The sequence below is a fragment of the Parasteatoda tepidariorum genome, chromosome 9, assembly GCF_982258835.1.
Source record: "Parasteatoda tepidariorum strain Cologne lab strain chromosome 9, Ptep-v5.0, whole genome shotgun sequence".
Lineage (NCBI taxonomy): Eukaryota > Metazoa > Arthropoda > Arachnida > Araneae > Theridiidae > Parasteatoda > Parasteatoda tepidariorum.
In genome coordinates, this window is record NC_141763.1 from 46566684 (window position 1) to 46574166 (window position 7483).

The window sequence follows — 7483 nt, forward strand, 5'->3', positions numbered from 1 at the left end:
AGCTAATATGTCATTTTCCTGACATTTAAGATTTGGTGAATTTCTATTTTATTTTTCCTCTTGGGAAAATGTCAATAAACTACACTGCCGTCTGTAAGATATTATTATGTGTAACTAAATAAGTATACAAAAAAATTTTAGATCATTTTGAAGACTTAAAATTTGAAGAAAATTCTTGGTCTGAATTGTCATGTTTCCAAGTTAGGTTGCTTTCTCTGCTAAACTGCAATATTCTCTTCCCTGCCCATTTAATCAAGTCTTACTCTCTCTTTCCCTCTCTCCTCTGTATATATATATATACACAAATTAACATGAAAAACATGAATAAAATAAAAATAAAAAACTAAATGGTAGAGAAACAAGAATGGTAAAGGCAAATAGTCGTTGCCAAGACACATCTAATTGCCATAAATAATGCGATATTTCTGAATAAAGAATAATTATCCTAAGATAAAAATTATTCTTTATATGTGTCGATATCGCAAAAACCTAATGTAGTGAAAAATCATGAAATAAAAGAAAAATGTAAAAGGAAATCAAACTTACCGGCGTGAATTAAAACGCGGTTTAGGTTTAAAAGTACAATAATAAAACAGTTAACAAAAATCGCGAAGATGAAAAATATTGCTTATAGCTTGAATCGAATATAATAAAATTAAAAAAACATTTGATCGAAGAAGAAGAAAAAAATGTTTAGGTAAAATATTAGTGCTGCCATCTATGAGAAACAATTAGTAAAAAGGTAAAAAAATATAAATAATAATAAAAATGTTTAACGGATTGAATAAATTAGCAGTCTTAAAAAAAAAATCATTAATAGGGAAATTAATTTAAAAGTCAGTCTGTCAGGATAGAAAGCCGTTTATAGACTTATCCTTCATTCATAAAATCTAACAGAATATAATATTACAGAATACACATATCCATCTTTCATAGGGTGACTTATTTAAAAATCAGAGCCTGCATACAGGAATAGAAAAGACAGCCTGCATATAGAATAAAGATAGCCTGCATACAGGAACAATTTTAGTAGAACGTGTACTTATTGTGATTAACTTTTGCCCACGGTTAAATATATATATATATATATATATATATATATATATATATATATATATATATATATATATATATATATATATATATATATATATATATATATATATATATATATATATATATATATTTAACCGTGGGCAAAAGTTAATCACAATAAGTACACGTTCTACTAAAATTAAAAAAATTACGAAACTGAAGATTATAAGTAAAAGTATAATTGCATTTTCAAGCCTATTTGAATAAGCAGGGATCTTAAATACCGTTAATGTTAAAAAGAAAATTAATTGTCTTATGTTAAATGCAATTCGTATCTAGGAAACACATTTCAATATTTTGAATAGTTACTTTACGAGTCTTACTGACAGAGAACAAGCATTTTAAAGAAGAGAGAGTTTTAAAACTGAAAAAAAAAAAACATGAAAAGTGAAGAAAAAATTCTTGATTTTAGTTCCTCACTAATTTGTTTAACTTTCAAGAGACTTAACTGTAAAATATTATTCTTACATATTTACTTTTTTGATGTTTACTTAATGATATTAGTGTTAAATTACGTATTTTTAATACTTGTTTGTGTTTTAAGTTTTAGTTCAAACAAAACACACTTTAAGCAACAAACTTTAGAGCCAGAACTTCAAGTACTGGTTAAGTTACTGTATTCGTAAATAAAGCTTTTACTTTTCTTCTTTTTAGTTCATATATTCTTCAGAATCTTAACGTCTTCCTTGAAGAAGTGTGAAATTGCCTTACAGTTTCCTGCTATGAAATTAGATTTTGTTTTAAAATTGTATAAAAATGATTTACAGCTTTACGAGAGTTCTATAAGTGCTCACTTATTAAAAATAGAACGACATATAGTGTTTTTTGCTTACTTTAAACGTAATTTTTTTGTCTCTTCAACATGAAGCAAGCATAAACAAGTATAAAAAAATTTGTGAGAAAAATTTTCAAATTTATAATCTAAAAACATCTGAACCATTCATTAAACTAATTTACCTATTAAATGTTATCAAATTTAAAAAATTACACATTTTTATTCAAATTATTTGGATTATTTTACTTTTATTATTTATATTACTTATGATATATTATCAGTTATTTAAATCTAATGTATCGACTAACTTTTTTTTAATGTTTCATTTCAGCGTATATGGCAAACAAAAATTTTAAAAAAAGTTTTGGTGACGTCACCTTGAATCATCCTTAATTATTATAGCTAGACATTGTTCTCTGGGCGGTTTAAATTCCATGCACATATCACATACATTACTCTAAATTATTTTTTTTTAAAGAAAACACTTGATTTATTATTTTTTTTTGACAGTTACTACAATTCAGGATAGCGAAATAGAAAAGATTATGAAAATAAATATAATTTATGATAATACTATGCACTGTTAGAAATTTCTAGGAAAAAATGGTTAACTTACAATTTATTTAATTGTTATTTTACCATATTCAAACAAAACAGTCAAATAGCCGTAATTAAAAATAACCGTAATTAAGATGGTACTCAAACAACTGTTATTAACTACTCTAACCGAATACGGTTAAGCAACCAGACTTTATCTCTCCAACTAGGCCCAAATAATAAAGAAACTTCGTTCCTTTTATCTGGCTACATATTATAGCCAGAAGAGCATCTCATGATCGTCAGAACAGGCATTTGAGACAAAGCGTTGACACGTCAATATTCTTCCATTCTCTTCAATACATGAAAAGTTTCCAGCACTCGGCACTTTCCAATTTGAGACATTACATAAGGCCTGCTTAATTCAAAGAAGTCTAGCATTTTTCTTCTCTTACGATAAGCGAAACAACCAGATAAACTAGTTAAACCACATTCCGTGGTTCATTTGATAAAATACAACTCAACCACAACCCAACTTCGATGCCCGTTACCTAGCAAAAAGACTAGCTCCAATGTCCAGTTGATTTTTTTTTATTGTTTTGAAACCACGCTAGTTGCAAATGGCGAAAAAAACCGTAAAGTTTTGTATACACGGTATTTTAACTGTACTAGTTGTAAACTGTTTTAAAACTGGAAAGGTAAAAAATGTTCTTTACTGTAAACTTTACGGTTAATTGGATGGACAGACTACGACCAGTTATTTATCGCGATATTAGAATAAAAATTCTAACAATATAGTCGTAGTTGTGCTAAATATTTGTGTTAATAAAATTAGTCAGAATTTTTTAATAATTTTTAATAAGTCTTAAAATAAATATCTCAAAAATAATGCTATAGTAATTAGTAGTTTCATTCAAGCTATTTTACACAAAAAGCAATTTTTTTAAGTTTCATTTTATTCCAACTTGAATTCTGTGGAATAATTGAATTAAGCGTATAATAAACTCAAAACTTAATTTAAACATTGAATTCACTTATGCGAGGAGCGGAATATAACTAGTCTCATGAGAATTAAAGAACGCCTGAGATAAGAAAATTTATTTCGTCCCAAAATAGGACTTTTGGTGCTAAAGTGAAAGAAAACAGATGGTTGTTGAAGAATGCAGAATCTAAATGTAATATCTAAATGAATGCAGAATCTAAATGTGTATTCTTTATTTAATTTCGAAAGATTGCATGTAAAGTGGAGCCGAAGATGAACACGACATTAAATTTTTCACATATTAATTCAATTGATGTATGCTTCAAATTAAAATATGATTTTAAAAACAATGGTGCCTTTTTTCGTCTTATGATGCTGTACATTTTAAAATCAGATTTGATTCCGCAGTTTTGAAAATATTTTTATTCACTTTTTCAGGAATTGAATTCAATTGTTTATTTGTTTAAATTACATTCTTCATCACTATTACTTTAGAGACGTTCGAATTTAATGGTTTATATAATAAAAACATATAAAACATTGAAAATTGAAATGCGTAAAAGCACAGTATTTTTTTACGTCATCAATATCAATATTATTTATACATCAATATTATTTTAGCTATGTTCGAATTTAATAGTTTATACAATGAAAATAGTAGAAATGTTGAAATTTAAAATACAGTATTGTTTATGTTACGCTCTACTTCAATATTACTTTAGAGACGTTTGAATTTAATGCAGGAAAAATCCTTAAAACACGAAATGCATTAAAATTGCACAAATTTCTTTATGAAGCTTTACATTTCTTTACCAAAACTCTTAAGTCATGATCAATACGATTTTTTATACACTTTTTGATGACAATATTTACTCATGTGTATAATAACTCAGTGGTATAATGTATGAATATGTGAACTCAGTGGTATAATGTATGGTAATCAAGGCTTAAGCAACTAACTGAATTGTTAAATAGCAAGGATTCTAATTAATTGTTTGCTTGAGTATTGATAACAGATAACATGATCGAAGTTTATTATGTTTTTTATGTATTACGTTTTGATATTTATTATAATTTACATTTGGCAGCAATTAATTTCATCACGATAGTTTTTCATAACTAAAAAACGAGTTCTAAAGTCCTTAAATATTTTTTTTTAAATTCTTGAGTTCTGATTTTTTATTCAATATAGAATAGTATTTTTATAATAATGGAATAAGCTGAAACTGATTCATTCCGCAGATTGGTATTCGAAAGTCGACTTATATGCTGTACTCACAATGAACATCTGACAATGAGTTTGCTGTACAACACGCAATATGCCGATGTTGTATTATTCACCAATTAAATGGAACTGCATTATGTCGAAAGAAATAATGGAAAAATTTTGTATTACGTTATAATGGTGCTAGCTGAAACATATAGAATGGTTTTCTTTTAATCTTTTGTTATTATTGTTTATAACAAAATAAGAGTAAACTGTTTTTAAGAAAGATTTACTCTCAATTATTATCTCGCCTCGAATAAAAAACAAAAATTATCAGTAAAAAAGAATACAGAACTTTCGTTTAAAGACAAACCTGTTATTTTTAAAGATAAATAAGATCTTATAAGATCTTACCATAATATGTAATATCTCTGAAAGGAAAGTTGTTTCTAATCACTAGGATGCCATCAATTTAAAGTTAAGAGGGATTACTATTTCTTTTAGCAATGTCTCACGAGAGAAAATATTTGAGTGCAAATAGTTAATTTTTTTTAAAACTTCTTTTCGCAGTTTTAGTACATAAGTAGTATTTTATATACTTTGATCTTTCTTGCGACACATAGATTTTTATATCTTAATCATCAGAGCCGAATTAATCTCTTTGAGACGTTTTGGTTTCTTAAAAAATAATAATAAACCTTTATGTTGAATTACTTTCAGTAAAATGTTTGTCCCAGGTAAAAAAAAATTGTTTTTTGCTTTATATATGATTGATGAAGATGATGTTCTATAAGATGAAAGCTGAACTCAGGTAAATCTCGAGTAGCGGTGGAAATTGTACTTGCTACCTCTACTGTTCAGAGTGCTTGGCAACAAAAAATGTCCCTCGGCCTCGGAAGCCCCAAAGAATGTTAATGTTCTGTAAATTTACTTAAAATCAATTTCCGGGGATGGTAATTCTATTATGCTAAACGCTCTGAAGCATACAGTTATCTAGATCAAACAAGGAGAAAAAACTCTAGTAAAATTACCGCACTGTAGAGAAATGACATATCTGGTAAAAAAAAATATTTCTGGGTTATAACACCAGAATATACGATATTTAAAATATTCATTTGGTAATTTTTCTGACATTTTTTCTTATAATCCGGTAATCTGGTACCCTGATTATTTTAAATTTTTCACCGGACTAGACTAGCCTCGAAAAGACATACGATGTGGAATAACGTAAAAGTTACAAGTTTTTTTAGATACGATTTCAACAATATCTCTCTCAATATTTACTATTGTCAGCAATTTTGCTTTGTGTTTTACATCCGCAAATATTTAATCGTTTTTATGCTCTCAAACATCTGATCAGTTGTGGGTGTATGCCTGGATAATTTTTGCTCTTCATCGTCACTATCATCGGAGGCAGGCATTCCCACTGGCGGTTTAGCAAAAGGGCAAAATTGGCTGAATGTTTAACATTATACACTATTTCCATATCTAATAATATGGAAAGCACAGTTTCGCTAGGCCGGGAAGACAGCATGTTAAAATATGACTTTTCACGTGCAGAACCATCAGTGGAGTGAATCAAATATTGAAAGAATTGAAAAGTAATGGGATGTGGTTGACAATCTATATTCGCGTCATTGACTTTGGGAGAGATCTTCAAACTTGCAATTGTATTCCGATGTGACAATGTTCCATAACTCTTTTTGCTAAAAGGGCCCCATCAAAAATAATTCTTGCAAGAACATCTCTGTTATATATAGGTACTTGCATAAAATGAGTTTAATAATTTAAAACTGCAGCCTTCAGTCAAATATTTACCAAAGGAACTAAGTAAATTATATTTAGTTTTTAACTTGCAATCTTATTTTCATAATTTTAGAATCAAGAGTTAAAAGTAATATTTACCTTTCTCAGATTAAATCATTCTAGAAAGATATGGACTTGACTAAACTTATAATTATATTATTTCAAGCTCATATACAATAATAAACAATATTAATATTTCCAAGGATTTAATTAATTGTAATAGGTGCTCTCAGTTCCTTATACTTTGATTTTTACTTGCACTCCAGTCATTTTCGTTCCTGAAAAATGCTTCAAATAACAAATTTGTGGCGTTAAAGGTTTTTAAGACTTTAAATTTGCTGTATGAATCGTCCATTCATATACCTCGGAAAAATAAATTTCATCTTTCAACACGTTCTTACATAGTTATCGATTAATATTAAAAAATGATATTTGATTTGGCAAAACGATTTGAAACATTTTAATTGTAACTGTTTGTTTGTGAATTTGGATTTTTTTGATAAAGTTTTCGTTAAATTTATAGAATTGTAAGGAATTTGTAGCATTTTTGATTCGAATTGTTATTACACAGTAGTTATTTAATTACCGTTTTTCTCTAAGAAGGAAATTACGGTTGAAACTATCAGAATGTGGTGTAATTTTCCATGTTTCTGGCTTTATGGGAATACAAAAAAGCTCAGTTATTGTTGCCAATGATCTTTGGTTTGGATTTTGGTAAAATTAACAATGCAAACTTGCTTTATAAAATGCTTTTTAGTTGTGGTGAAATTTTCTAGTGTTTTTGATAGCTTTAAAGCATGGCATAAAAAATTACAGCATGGCATTAAAAATTAAAGCATGACATAAAAAATTAAAGCATGACATAAAAAATTAAAAAATGACATTACGATTTAAATACATCGTATTTTTGTTATATTAATAACAATATAAAAAAAAATTTCACCAAAAATGTCGTTGCCATGCAATACGGTAATTTTCCGAGAATTCTTTTCTTTGTGTAATGCAATCTACAATTACTTACTGTTCCATTGCGTTCAAATTTTACAAAATATCTAAATTTCATTAAATGTAGAATTTCAAC